Genomic DNA, 16,073 nt, shown 5'->3' with positions numbered 1-16,073 from the left:
ATTGTACTATCTGAAAAATTTCTCATAAAGATACTGAATTGCATGCAATTATGGGGCAGTTAGAGGCAGTTTCCTTGGTCTTAGAAAAGCTACTGTCCATTGAAATGTTGTTCAGAAAAAATGAACAAGATTAACTGTAGAGAGCTTGACCTAAACAGCAATTAATCACAGAAAAGTAGAACATTTGCAGTAGACATAATGGAACGTCAAAATTTTTCTAATGATGTTCAGCTTTTCCATCTGTTGTCATATATTCTTCACTGTGATGTCTATGTATCTGACATTTTCTCAAGGGTCATACATACTGGTATCACATATCCATCCAAATACAATTCACATTTTGATGGTATTAGAGGTAATATGAAATTTCAGAAGATAACCAAATAAATAGTTGCAAGCTAGACAGAGTTTTATGATATATCTATTAGAGAATAACATTTTAGAAGAAGTAAGAGGTGAAGGAGAAAGAAGGAAAGAGAAGGAGAAGGAGAAGGAGAAGGAGAAGGAGAAGGAGAAGGAGAAGGAGAAGGAGAAGGAGAAGGAGAAGGAGAAGGAGAAGGAGAAGGAGAAGGAGAAGGAGAAGGAGAAGGAGAAGGAGAAGGAGAAGGAGAAGGAGAAGGAGAAGGAGAAGGAGAAGGAGAAGGAGAAAGAGGACAAGGACAAGGACAAGAAAGAGGACTAGGATGTCTCGCTCCAATTTATAGGAGAGAGAGGAGGTTCTTTTAATATCTGTAACCCTGGCGTGAGATTTAGAAACAATGGTTCAAATGTTGGTCCAATCAGTTTATTACAGATCTTAATTAGGGAGATGGGAAGGGGAGGACGGACACCATTATGAATTAGGGTAATGGGAGGGAAGGAGGGCGATAGAAAAGATAGGAAAGAAGAAGCAAGGAGTCTTTATAGGAAGCAGGAGAGAGATAGTCACCACCATGGATCCAGTGTGGTTCATAGTTCAGTCATTGATCTTCAGTAGTGGTGGGTCATCGGGCAGTGTTGTTCTGTTGACGACGATGACAACCATGATGATGATGGCTCCTTTTCAATGGTTTCAAAGTGTCCAAGTCAGCTGCCTTTGGAGTGACAGCTCAAATCCAAAGTGGTTGAGTCAGCTCTCCTTGGAGTGGCAGCTTCTGGCTCTGGGATCTCAGCAGAAACTCCTTTGTTCCCATCATCCGGGCCTTGCCAGCAGATAAGAGGGAGCAGGGATGCCTATCTGCATCCTGTTTTTCAAAGGACACGATGGTATCATTCCCCAGTTTTCCCATACCAAGCTGGAGCTATTTAGTCACAGGCTAGATCTTCCGCCATTAAACACTCCTGAGCACTCTCTTCCGGAGGTAAGCAACTCTGGAGGAAGGGGCTTTCAGATGTTCCCAAAGTGATGTCAGTTGTCACCCGATAGCACCCATCACTTGCCTCCTCAACAAATCATTCAGAGTCTTATCACAAGAAATACCTCAGGAAGCAAGTTTTGAGCCAAAAAACAAAGAAGGATTTTCACAGAGGACGAGGAAGAGAAAGAGATAGAGGAAGAGGAAGATCTCAAAGTATTATCCAAATTCAATATCTAAAAAAACTTTTGAGTGCCATGTAATGTAGAAGTTTCTGAAGCAACTTATAATTCCAGATAAAAAAAATGACTTTGTATTGCAATAGAACAACATATCAAATTTATGTAAAATTTTATTGAACAATGAACTCTCACTTGATTATTTTAACTTGATTAGTTTAAATTTTTGCTACCACTAGCCCTAATTGGCTTAAAACTATGTGATTTATAAAAATAATAATTGGTTATTAAACTTCTTATGTAAGAAAGAGCATATCAAAGAGATGAGCTAAAAGACTAAGTGTTTTCAGTCAATGAAAAATTGGTGCTTGTAACAATACAAGCCTTATTCAGAGTAAGAACTCTTGATACTTGCATGGATTTAATTAGTTTGCATTCATGTGTATGATCAGTCAGTTCTGTAAGCCAATTACCTTGATGAGACTTGTGTGGGTAATTCATCAGGCTTCTTAGGTAAGCAAAGGCAAAATTCAAGAGAATTTCCAGCATATGTCAATCAAGAAACTGCTCATGTTTAAGCAGAATGACTAGCTAAATCATAACATTCAAAAGTAATAGTTTTCCCTAATAAAGATAATACTTTTTAGAACATTTGGTGTTTTGAAATAGTCTCCCTCTTTTTGAATATTTCTGTAATAAAAGTCATCAAGAGCATATGTCATGAAATGGAGTACTGAAATATACTTTTCCTACCACATATAGTAATCTAATTTGCATATGATTTAGGCAATAGATGTCGCTCTCTACTCTGCCCTTCCTTCTCTATTCTGCCCTCATGAGGCCCCAGTTGGAGTACTGCATCCAGGTCTGAGGCCCCCAACACAGCACATGCATGACATGGAATTCAATATATTTTTAAAGTATTCAAGATAAACACCCATTAGTGTTAACATTTCTCATCTGGAAACATGGGCATACTCATGCACAAAGAGTATTATTAATCTTCTGTTCCTCCCTTTTCATCATTCTACTCGCAGTGTGGCTACCTTTTGAATTATTATCTATTCTTATAGGTATTCTTGTAAATGAGTATAATTTTTTTCTGTGTTAGTAGATTGGAAGTAGCTTAAAGGTATAAAGAAATTGGCTCCCAGTAATTAGATTACTTCATTTCATAGAGAAAAGTTTATCCCGCATAGAAATAAATTCAATCCTTTTTGTAAAGCTCTCGGTTTTATCAAACTAAAAATGTTCTGAATCAATAGCCATGAGCTCTAGAAGAACTCACTACACATTCACTATGAGCAAAGCTGTCATTCAGTGTTATGTGTAATCTGAGATTTTCACTATGGCTGTAGAAAATTTGTTTTCACAACCTATTATGTACAACAAACTAATTATTTAATTTGTCCTTGGCCAACATAGTTAAACTGTTTGGCAGGGTGGAAAAAAATGGAGAGAGAACACATATGTAGTCAGGTGGTGTAGTCCATGAGTATTAGTTTACTATCAAGACTCAATAAATTTAAATTTCAGAGACTTAGCCGGCTCTTAAAGAAGAAAACCTCTTACTGCTCAGTTAGCTAGGAGATTATCTACTGAATTTGGTTGTACGATGGGAAGTCTAGCTCTGCTAGACCTTTAAGGATCCTTTGGGAAGAGATGGTTTCAACTGCCATTAGCTCATTAATGGAAAGCTTTTCTTTTCTTTTTCTTTTTCTTTTTTTTTTTTTTTTTTTTTTTGGTAAAACTGTTCTCTCCTGGCATACTAAATTAGTTTTCTTTAAGCAGAGGGTATGCATACATTTCAGCAATTAACTGGCACTGCTTGGCTTCTGAACACAGTAAATGCAGAACAGGAGAGTCTATAAATTGTTCCACACTAGTAAAATTTTCACAGAAATGTCCTGCAGAACATGAAAAATCTTAAATTTCAAAGGTCATCTCTGTTGATAGTGTCTTTTGACTTTTTTTTCCAATTAATAGCATTTTTTTACAAAATCTCACTGCCACAAGTAAAAGCCAATCCACTGCTAAATAATAGTTAAATTTCTTATGTTGGTTACTGGTTTGGAGAAAAATAATTGCACACCTAATTTTTTTATCAGTTCCTTATTGCTATATGATTCAACAACAATGAAAATGTAAATCAATCTCTCTCTGTAAACAGTAAATCAATTTAGTTACAAGTAAGTAAAAAATGTATAATCAAACCAAATCAATATTAAAATCTATTGATAGATAAAAAGATAGAAAGCAAAGTAGAAATTAAAATTAATTATTAATCTGCTATACTATATGGCTGAATTTTATCTTTTATGGCTGAATTATATTTATTCTTGATAAAAAACCTTGTTGCAAAGGAGGAATACTGTTCATGGTAATGTTTGCTGAAAATGAATTCCAGCCATTCCAGGTTTGTTAAAGTTAATAAATGAGTCCCCATGTAGGTTAATGATTTACAAATCTTTGAACAACAACAACAAAAAAAGTCCTAAATTACAGACTTGTCAAGTATGTTTTATGGCTAGGTTTGTGGTAGTATAATGGATTGTCTTGTTTATTCCTATATTTATGCATTATTAATTATATTTGTATCTATTATGATGTATTTATCACTATCTATCACTCTCTGTATGAAAGACCTGATGTATCAAAGTGCCCATATCAAAGTTCCTACTCTACAAAATATCAGACTAGATTGTGATTTGTGCATCTTATAATACGAAGCTATCAAACAAGCATGTAGATAATGGCCTCTTTGTTGTAAAGGGAGATAAGATTTTGCTTGTACAATGTACTAGCTGTGTAAATCTTTAATGCAATACAAAAGACTGAGTGCATTGTCTAGTATTAATAATTTATAAAAAATCCTTTTAGTCTTTCACAAATTGGCTGCACACAGTAACATGGAACTGGTTTCGTGTCTATGTGGATAAGCATTTCTAATTCTAGCCTCTTAGGAGATCTCTTCTCTCTACCTAGTAGACTTTTCTTGAATGCTACATGTGACTTTTTTTTATTATTATTATTTATAGGCAATTATCCTGTTCTGAGTTATATCAGCCTGGTCTACTGGTATGGGTACAGACAGAGGGAGAAGGCAATTTTACTAGAATGCAGAGAGGCATGAGATATGTGTTCCCAGAGACATGGGGCATTTTAGAACACTTAAACTAGACAGTGTGCTGCTGAATCTTGTAGAATGATTCAAAAATTGTTTCCAGCAGGTCCAGATCTCTCACTATTGCTGACAGCTCAGTGTAAGGTGCCATTTTCAGACTTCAATTTAGAAGTTGCTCTCCCTTGAGTATGAAAACCCCATAACAGAAACCCCCACTGCTTTTGCCAGTTGGAGACTCATTGTCATCCATTCTATATTGGGGAATGGCTTAATACTGTTCTGTTAAGACATTCATGCTCACAAGTCTTGGACATCTTCTTATGTGTTTAAGTGCTCCTCTAGGCACAATAAGTAAGAGAAGACTTTTTCATTATGTGATCATTTACTGAACATACTGTCTCACACTGGAGATCAGATAAATTAATTCAGATATGTTCAATCCGCAGCCCAGAGGCTGCATGCAGTCTGGCCCAGCCTGTTCTGTGGCTACCTACTGCCCCACACCATCATAGTAGAGGTTCTGCCCCCACTGAGTAGCCCAGGTATGCAACAATCACACATCAGTGTGCAATCAGCACTGTCAGGTCTGTAACCAGGACATGGGGAGGGCAAAGAATAGTTCTAACTTGAGTATTGGTAAATAATGGTATGTGTTTTGTTACATTAGCTAAACACTGCCCTGTGTACAGCAAAAAATAGGCAACTTTCCATTTTAATAAAGGAATTTGAGAATAGAAAAAATAGAAAAAAAGAACCTTGTGTGTGTGTGTGTTTGTGTGTGTGTGTGTGTTTGTGACGGCATTTCCAATTGATATACATTACCTGCAAATTTTCAAACAGAATGTATAGAGTTACAATTAGACATTCAACTCAAAAATCTGATTGTGTCTCTTTACTAGACTTCTATCAGACCTATCTTATCAGAGAAAAATATCTCTCTCTTCACAATCATACCTTATCTCTATCATCACATTTTGGCAGTACTTACATTTCTGAACAATAGTTTTTAAGATCGAAGCACAGGAACAGTAAAATTTCCTCAAATTCTCTAATGAACAGTGTGAGAACTCATTGAGAATTGCAACCACTTCCATCAAACCAGACACTGTTGCATTTGTTTCACAAAAACAAGATCAGATACCCCTCTAGTATCTCTCCTCTCTTCTGCTCTCCTTTTTTATGTTTTAATAAACAATATAAAAAGAAATAAAATGAATTTTGTTGCTAATCTATATTAATTATACTATATATTTTATATGTGGCCCAAGACAATTCCTCTTCACTCAGTGTAGTCCAGGCAAGCCAAAAGGTTTGAGACCCATTAATTAATTCTTCTGTAAGACTGACTGCTCCATATCATTCTCAAGATGTATGGCTTCTTTAACTCTTAATTAATGATGCATATTTTTTGTGTGTCTGTTTTCCTCTCTTGATAGACTTGTTGAGCTTTTCCCTTTCTCTCAGTAGTAGTCTTCAAAGAGAAGCTGAACTTGGAATAGCTTCCAGAATATGTGATATTCCTTTTCTGTGGTGAACTTTCAGTTCTATTTCGTAATCACATTTTTGCCTCTTCCAGTGTTGCATTTTCCAATTTTGAGTACAGTGCTATTTTTTGAAGTCACGAAAAGAGTTGAAATGTTCTGTCACGGGGCTGAAAACAGGATAGAAGGTGGAGAAAATAACAAAAGTAAGTTGTTATAGAAACATGATTTTCTTGCTGATACCAAGACCCTTTCTAGCACACTGATCTAGGAGTGGCAGCTCTGTCCACAACATAGGGGTTATGGGGGTTGGAACTAGGTATTTTCTAAGGTCCCTTGCAAACTTAGCCATTCTAGGATTCTATGACTTCTGTCATACTAGGCATACTGGCTTCAGCTGCCTGGAGCTGGTTCCTGCTCAGATCTGACATATAAGCTTTGTGGTGGTTTTTTTTTTTTTTTTTTTTTTTTTTTTTTTTGTAGCCACTGAAGAACAAGCAATAAACAATAACCAGAGATATAAGGATGTTGAAAGCTTTTTTCTTGCAGGGCATCTCAATAGACTACAGACCAGACAGGAGTTGCAAATCACATGTTTGTACATGTCACATGAAGGTCCTCACACCTGCAAGAGTAGTATGCAAAAAATCTGTTTCTACAGTAGTTTTGTGTCCTTCTCAGGGAACAGTTGAGATACAAAGAAAACAGATGAGAGCTCCTTCAGATATGCCAATCCGAAAGCTTCTCAGGCTGTGAGGCTGCTCCTGAACCTTGTAAAGGAGAGCTACTATTTTCCCCTCCTGTGAGCTCAGTCTCATTCATCCAGAACATCTGAAGACTTCTGGATTTCCTTGTCTCAGCTATCAGCTTGTTCACTCAATCAGAGCCTCACTTAATGTTTTTTGTGTGCACGACTTCATACATGAAGTCTACAGGCTCTGAAAACAAGATCCTGTTTATCCTCAGGATCCTGTTATCCTCAGGATCCATCTGACTTAGGGCAAGAAAAAAAACCCAAAACAGACATAGTTGCTATTTTAGATTCCAATCCATTATTATGTAGGTTGCTCAGAAAGTAATGTGTCTTACCTATTTCCATTGAAACTACAACAGATACAAAGAGCACAATAACACTTTGGTATAGCAAATTCTCAGATACAAAACACTATTTTTCAGCACAGTCACCGCCTTTAACAGTGCATTTTCACAAGTGATGAACAAGAGCCTGCATTCTGTATTTATAAAAATCTACACCAGTGGAGGTGACTCATTGTCACCACTGCTGAAACACACCACCTGCTGCATTACTGTACTCGCCATCCACTGTTTGGTCTTCAGAAACATTCAACAAGTGGCAATGAATGTCAGTACCATTTTTAATTTATTAATTAATTTATTTTTATCTAAATGTCAGTGAGGAAGTGTGTGGTTTGTTTCAGTAGTGGTGACATCGAAGTGAAAAACAGGCCATGTTCTGGATGACCATGCACAGCTTCTGTTCCACAGAATGAAGATTATTTCAATCATCTCTTGTGTGTGAACTGGTGGATTACAACTGTGAAACTGTGTAAGGAGCAGAATATTGGATTCACTGGATTAGAAACAATGATGGCAATGTTGGAATTCTTTCTTGAGACACAAGAAATATCCAGTTTGGGAATAACCATGAGATGGTACCAAGAATGAGATAATTCTATGAGACCAATCAGGAATTACATATAAACGACCAATTAGCTTCTCTAATCTAGCCCATCTGATGAGCAGGAAATTCTGTTTGCCTTCCTTATCCTCCCATGTCCCTCTTCCTTATATTATTATTAACAAATACGGAGAAAACCATGTACACACAAGATTACTTAGCTTAGAGATAGAACTGAAAAATACATTTTCATGATTTTTCTTTTAAGGAAGAATAAAACCAATAGAATTTTAAATATGTGACTTAGGAAGCCTTTCTTTGTTCTACTGTCCTTGATACTGAAAATTTACTATTTGAAGGAAAATGAAATGCACCTACCTTAATTCTGAGTTGGTATTTTGTATTGCCCTACATTGTTTACCCAAAGTCTGCACTATCTGCTACAGTAGAAAATTCCTGAAATGACCTCATTTTTTGAAATGAAGCCTCAAGTGACAGTTAAACAGAAATATATATGCATGTAGGAAGCCTGATGCTTGAAAGGGTTTATAATATCTTAGTGTTTGATCAATTTTGGTGTATATTACACAGAGAGTTAAAATACTGCATATCTCAAGACTTCTTTCAATTTGGTATTTGACATTATCCCTTACTAATTTTGTGTGTTGTGTTAAGCTTAAACAGCACAACACTCATCTGGGAATAGATATCTCATGCTGAGCATCCCCTGCTCATGATTAGCGTGACTCTGTCAGCATATTCTTATTACCCGAATGAATGAGTTTTAGTAAAAATATTTTAAAATCCTCTCTAAAATTATTAACTCAAATACATTCAAGATGTTTATTTTTATTTTTTATTTTATTTCTAAGGGGTACGTGTACTTACAGAGTAGTTGGTTCAAAAACTCTTTGGGATTAAGGGGCATAAGTTAAGGGCATTCAGAACATTTCAAGTGCTTCTAGAAACAGATCAGAAGGGAAGAATATGGACACTGCATAAAGGTTAATTTAAATGAAAAATACGTTGAAAAACTTTTACTGGAAAAAAATATCTGTTAGTACAAAGAAAAGAGAGACTGCATGAGGTTGAGAGATGTTATTCAAGTGATAGTGGCTTTTAATACTTAACATCATTCATATAATCACCCCTACCTGCTTCAAAATGAGCAGGTGCTTCTCTGAAGAAAAGTAATTATCCTCAAACTCATGCTATGTTTGTGGTGAGCTGATTGTTCAATTCACATGAGCGCACAGTTTTGTATCTTGAACAGATTTATTTAATCACGTTCTGTGTTCACACAGTGCTAAACTAAGGGTCCAGAAAAGGCCTCTCTTTCCTCTCTGATAGTATGATCTTTTTACTAGCACCACGGGGAAGAAATGAATGTAAGTATAGTCCTGACACCAAGAAATCTTTCTCTCTAATCCACCCAATCTTTTCTATATCTCTCTCTTTTATCATCATAGTGTCCAAAGAATATTTCAATAAGTAATAAAAGATTTCTTTAACTGTATAAATAACAAAGAGAAAAAGAAGTGAAAATAGGATAAAGATAAAACGAGAGGTTGTTCCCAAACTGCATGCTTTGCCACATTTTCTGATAAAAATGATGATACTGAATGTGGGAGAAAGGCAGGAAGTCTCATGATAATCGGGAGAAAGAAAAAGAAATAACAACAGAGGTGGAAGCAAAGCTCATATTGCTTAGTACAATCAGAGCAATGACCCCAGATAAGCTTTGCACCAAGGTTGGAAAATGAAAGCTCAGGTCTGATAGCAGCTATCTTTAATGAATCTATCAATTGTAGGGGTGGTATAGTTTGCAACTGGAAGTGGTGAATGCAGCATTTCTTTTGAATGGAGAAGGAGGGAAAGAGAAAAGCTGAGATAAAACACAGTAGTATGATGTCAAGGCTAGGCAAATGTGGACTAGGAGGCTGGAATGCTAATAAAGAATAGCAAAAGGCATTTATGTAAACAGAAAAGGAGTTTAAGTCTAGTATGAATTAATATAGATTACGCTGAAAAAAAATATGTATTCAGCTAATAAAGCTGCTGATCTTCTAGAAAAAGGCAATATTATACTTTTCATCTGCCTGAAGTTCACTAAAATATTTTATTAAGATATTTGATATTGTGCTTTTAGAGAAACTTGCTGTATTGCATTCAGGTGGAAAGATTTTGGTAGCACAGAGTGAGAAGAGGCCAGGAGCTGTCCCCATATTGGACTACATGAAGATTCCAAAAGAGACCCATCACTGAAAACAGCAGAGCCCATCAGCCACACTGGTGGTGCCTCTCTGTTAACAGATCTAAGAAAGGATAAAAATGTAACAGTTGTGAGAGAGACAGGATTGAGGAGATGTGAGAGGAATGGCCCTGCATGCAATGAGGTCAGTGCAGCAGGAGGGCAGGAGTTGTTTCAGGCAGGGAACAGAAACTCCCTGCAGCCCAGGAGAGGCCCATGAAGAATCACAGAATCGTAGGGGTTGGAAGGGACCTCCAGAGATCATCGAGTCCAACCCCCCTGCCAAAGCAGGATCCCTACACCAGGTCACACAGGTAGGCGTCCAGGCGGGTCTTGAATATCTCCAGAGAAGGAGACTCCACAACCTCCCTGGGCAGCCTGTTCCAGTGCTTCGTCACCTCACCGTAAAGAAGTTCTTGCGCACATTGGTGCGGAACTTCCTATGCTCCAGCTTCTGGCCATTTCCCCTTGTCCTGTCTCCGCACACTGCTGAAAAGAGTCTGGCCTCGCCACTTTGCCCCCCACACCTTAGATATTTATAGACCTGGATCAGGTCCCCTCTCAGTCTTCTCTTCTCAAGGCTAAACAGACCCAGATCACTTAGCCTTTCTTCACAGGGGAGATGCTCCAGGCCCTTCACCATCTTTGTGGCTCTCCGCTAGACTCTTTCCAAGAGATCCCTGTCTTTTTTGTACTGGGGAGCTCAGAACTGGACACAGTACTCCAGATGAGGCCTTACCAGGGCAGAGTAGAGGGGGAGGATCACCTCCCTCGACCTGCTGGCCACGCTCCTTTTAATGCACCCCAGAATGCCATTGGCCTTTTTGGCCACAAGGGCACACTGCTGGCTCATGGCCAACCTGTCGTCCACCAGGACACCCAGGTCCCTCTCCGCAGAGCTCCTCTCCAGCAGGTCACCCCCCTGCACCTGTAGGCACTGCACAGAGCAGCTCTTCATGCATTAATCTGAAGAGGAGCCCATGCAGCAAGGGATCCGTTCCGGAGCACTCTGTTCTTGAAGGAGAGCTACCCATGGTACAAATCCATATTGCAGCAGATACTGAAGAACTGCAGCCCAAGGGAAGGATCTTTATTAAGGCAAGTTGTGAAAAGCTGCAAGTTTGGATGTACTCCACAATGTAGAAGAGAGTGAGGTGGAAATGACAGATATGTACTGATCATAGCCCCCATCCCCCATCCTGCTCTGACTCTTGATGGGAATAATGTTTAAGAGTTGAAACTGAAGTTGAACTGGGTAGAAGGTGGGAAGGAAATTGCTTTTTATTTTTTTCTCACTATCCTATTCTGTTACAGATAGGCAAAAAAGTACACGAATCTCTCTTACGCTGGATTTGATGCATTTAGTTGTAATTGGCGAATGAGCTCTCATTGTCCTTATCTCTACAAATTTATTTTTTTATTCCATTTTTTCAGGTGTCCTTCTGAGGTGTGGGAGTGAGAGCAGTTGGCACCTGGCAGACAGCCAAGGCTAAAGCACAATGCTTTCTTAGGATTCTAAAAAAGGAATTAAGTAGAAAACATTAAACTAGCTCAGGAATGAGTAACAAGTAACAATGAAAGGATAGGCTATGAAATTTCATATAATTGTATTTTGAAACTCACCATAACTCAAAAATTATGTATATTAAGAAAATATACTGATGATAACATGATTATCAACTCTGGAAAACCAGAAAGAACAGGGAGACACAGAATTTGGACTCTTGAACTGGTAATAAATGTATCCATTAAAAGTATAAGGTAGTACATCTAACATAATTTTTTGCTATCATATGTGAATTGATCTGCTGAAAAAGATAGAGGAAGAGGAAAAACAACAGCAACAAGCAATTGGACAATTCTGTCACAAAACGCATGCACACACACACACACACGCAAACACACAAAAACCCCATAGATATCGATATACTGTAGCTACAAATAAATATACTAGTTGTGATCTCAATGTAAAGGGTTTCTGAAAGACATTGAAAAGTACTAGCTGAAGTTTAGGGTAGCAAATTCTGAGTAATTTTATGATTCTATAAAAGGCACTGTTTTTTTTTTTTTTTCCATTTAGACTGTCTATAATCAAGGAAAATGAATTCAGAACGTGAAAAAATGCACTGGTAAGTTGAAAAAGGAACAACATACTTCTATGATCACTTTCTAGATCTGCATACATTCAGTGCTGAAAGACTATTCACTGGCTTCAGTGAGAAAAGTACACCTGTATTTATTTTGATTCTGTTTCTGAAACTCAGACTGTGACTGTGTTACACTCACTGTGTCAGTGCTCTTGAAGCTAGCATGCAATTGTCAAAATCTATTTTTGTAGATGTGCTTTAGAAGTTTTTGCCATCAAAAGAAGAAATTCATGTACGCAACCTCCTCTCAACTCACAAATCACAAAATAGAGCCTGGGGAATGAAAACCAGAAAGAGCAAACAGGAAAAAGTGACAGAAGAGTACTGCTCATTTGACAGTAGCAGGAAGGGAAGGAGGAAGACATTTTGACATTATTTGCAGTAAATATTTTTTCTTGCACTCTTTATGGAGCAAGAATATTTTGATTCATCCATCCACTCACTGTTACTACACAGTAGAATAAACCGTAACACTCTATGCGGTCTACAGAAACACTGGGAGAAATAAAATGAAAATAACTAGGACTATGCATTATCATTTTGGGAGTCTAATGTATCTGTTACTGTCATGAGCAGAGAGTTCAGAAAAAGGTTATGGGTGGAAAAAAAATGTATGCATTCAATTTAAAAAAATTGGCTTTGCTGACAGTGTTTTCAGGAAAGAGCAAGGCTATTTGTACGTTTTTTCTTTTGTTACAACTAGCTTTTCTTCTGCCATATCATAATATTTACTGGTGTTATCTGGATGCATTTTAATTCAAAACTGACATTTCTTCTTCGTAAGTTGTAATGAAATATTTATGGGATTATACCTGTATGTTTCAGATGCGATACAGGGATTTAAGAACTGGTTGGCAGGTTGATGTCCTATGTTGTCAATGAAAGGTCACAGTCAAGTGAAATCCATGCTCATTTATGCAGTTTCCCTCTAACTATGAGAAAACACAAGAATTGCATATTCACTTGATAGAGTAATTGAAGTATTGCAAAAAACATTGTTTGCCAGCGTAATTTCCTTGGAAGCTTATATCACTCAAGGAATATACTTGTTTGTTATTTAAATCTGGTCTCTTACCATCACTGCTTTCCTTTCCACAGAATACGATTTGACTTCACAGTTTGAAAAAAAAATAAATCATTTATTTCTATTTGTTGCCATGCAATCTCATTTTGACTTTAAAATCTCTTTAAGACTTAACCTTTACTTTTCCTATTCCTTTCAATCCATCACTTAAATATTTACAACACGTTCTTGAGATTTGAAAAGATGGAGGAATTACTGTAGAACTGGATTCCCTCGACCTGCTGAAAGGTAACCTGAAACAGTGGTTGTGTGAAATGTGCACAGCTATGTTGTTCTTATTTTTGTTTTATTGATCATTTCAATAAAATAACAAAAATAGAAATTAAAAAAACAAACAAACAAACAAACAAAAAAAAACCCACACAGCTCTTTGCCTAATGTAAATCTCTAAATTTGTGGAGGCTAACAGTGAACATCATTTTTCTTTTCACTGTGGATTTTGGGAATATTTTCACTATTTGGGGGGGAAAAAAGGGATGAACTACTAACAGTTTATTTATCTTTGTCAAAAACAACTGAAATAGGAAAGAAAAAAAATGATGTCATAGGACTAACATATTTCTAGCTAGAGATAGATTTAGGCAAACAAAGAGGAAAATGTTCCATCCTCTAAAAGTATGCAATGACTAATTGACTTTCTTCTAAGAATCAAATAACATCCTTTTTTCTCTTTTCTACTCCAGTAGAGGGGAAGTAATAAAAAAATAATAATAAAAAGATACTAATTGTAAAGGTTCCTGAAAATAGGAAACAAATGCAAGCTGAAAGAGCTCTTGGATTCTGTAGGGTCAAAAAATAATTTAGAGATTACTATCTGGGTATGCAGAATATGATGCAGAGTAAAACAAAAGGACTACAGAGAAAGCTATTCTTTATGGATCTTGGCAGGGAGGTTACTAGCAGACCCTAGGAAAATCTTGGTAATATAAAGGTTGAGGAGAAAGTAGAACCTAGCAAAGAAGAAAGGTTGAGTGAAAGACAGGAGGTATCTATATCCGGAAACTTGTACTAAGGCTGACAACTTTGATTATAATGCAAGATAAATTTATTTTAGCTTTTAAAGCAAGCTTTTTTTATAATTGGTATAAAAGCCAAAAGTGAAAGATGATTTTTGGTTGGGAATAGCTGGAGCTTTATATAAGGAAAAAATTATGTAAAATAATAATTTAAGGAGGGATACAATTTTAAGCCTCCTCATATATTTAAAGTCTGTTCTAATTTTGTCAGTTTTTTGTAAAATCAGTTTTTTAAGTAAAAAGTTGAGGTTAAAAGCTACTGTAATTAATAGTTCCTTCCCTTGCATGTAATTGGACAAGTAGTCCGAGGTTTTCAAAAAACCCATTCATTATCTGCTCTGAAACCTGGTTGTTTCAGGAAAGATATGGTTTATAGTGTAGACCACTGAAGTCTTCTAAATGCCGTTATAGATTTCCATCCTCATTAAACTACTCAATGTGTGCTCTCAGTTTGACAGCAGCTATTCAGCAACTTTAAAGTGAGTTCACACATAGTGTTGCCATTCCAAAGATAAGAAAAGAAAAAAGATTCCAAGGAAGTAAGTCACAGTTGTTCAAAATCATGACATGGACTTCATAGTTTATTTCAATAATCATTTCAGCTTGGTTGGAAGTTTTTGTATTTTTTCAGAATACATTGTATTGGATGTAAGTTTTTCATTCACTTCCTGGCAGGGCAACAACTTGCTGGGAAGCAATGTGCGGAACTGATTTAAAATAGTGTAAATGGAATGCATAATTAGAAGAGGTTGAATTCCCTCACTGAAAAACTGTTACTTATTTTCAGTGATTAAAGCCAGTCAACATAATTGTAATTAAAAGTATTTCTATGAATGACTACATGAGACAAGTAAATGAACCTAGCTACATAGCTGTTAATATATCTTCGGTCTACAATCATATCCTGAAAGCAATTGACATGCTGTGCACCAGGCAGATTTTTATTGCACTGGGATGCAGGAGTTCTGAGAGATTCCATGCTTTTTTATCAGAAAAAGAAATTCTTACATTTTGTTATAATACTGCAATTTTTTCCTTCTCTCCTGTAAGAAGAATCTACTCTGGCTGTCAAAAAAGAAACTCAGCAATGTGTACTTTATATCTTTACAAATGTTAAGGTCTCTAGCAAAACAAAAGTTCTCTGATATTTTTAAAACGCTGTTTCATGTTACCTCAATAGCATTTATTAACAGAGACTCCATAAGAGCAAACTATATTTTAACAGTATTGGAACTATGGCTATTCTGATTTCTACCTTCAACAGGGTTATTTTATATAGTTATATGGACTTTAAAAGGATGTTAAAATGTCACTAATCACAGAGAATGAGAAAAAAAAGGTAAGAAGGAGAAAGAGAATAGCAAGAAAGCAGAATGAGTGACAGGAAAGAGAGAAATTATGTAATACAGAATTACAAGGCACAAACTCACAAACTTTTTTTCTTTTCAACAAAATCCTTTTTTTTTTTTTTTTTTTTTTTTTTTCTTAAGCACTGAGTGCTTAGGGGGCTAAAAATCAGGAAAAAAAAAAAAAAAGTGGAAAATTCAGATGTTTTTCCAAATACTACTCTGTAGATCTTACTTTACAAGCTTACTTCTAAATTTCAGTGGTATTAATGTTCACCATCTGATGGTCTTGGGGGTGGGTTTCCATTAAGCAGAGATTCACTGATCATTTCTGTCTTACTAGTGAATCTTAAACTTGTAATTTCCTTTCTCTTGCATTCTGTGTCCAGATCCACATTATGAGAGGTTTTGAACAAAAGTTCTGGTTAGGACTCATTGGAAACTGGAAAACTACTGCCATCATCCTTCAACT

This window comes from Phasianus colchicus, chromosome 1 (genome assembly GCF_987193195.1).
Source record: "Phasianus colchicus chromosome 1, bPhaCol1.hap1.1, whole genome shotgun sequence".
Classification (NCBI taxonomy): Eukaryota; Metazoa; Chordata; class Aves; order Galliformes; family Phasianidae; genus Phasianus; species Phasianus colchicus.
This window is presented reverse-complemented; position numbering follows the sequence as displayed.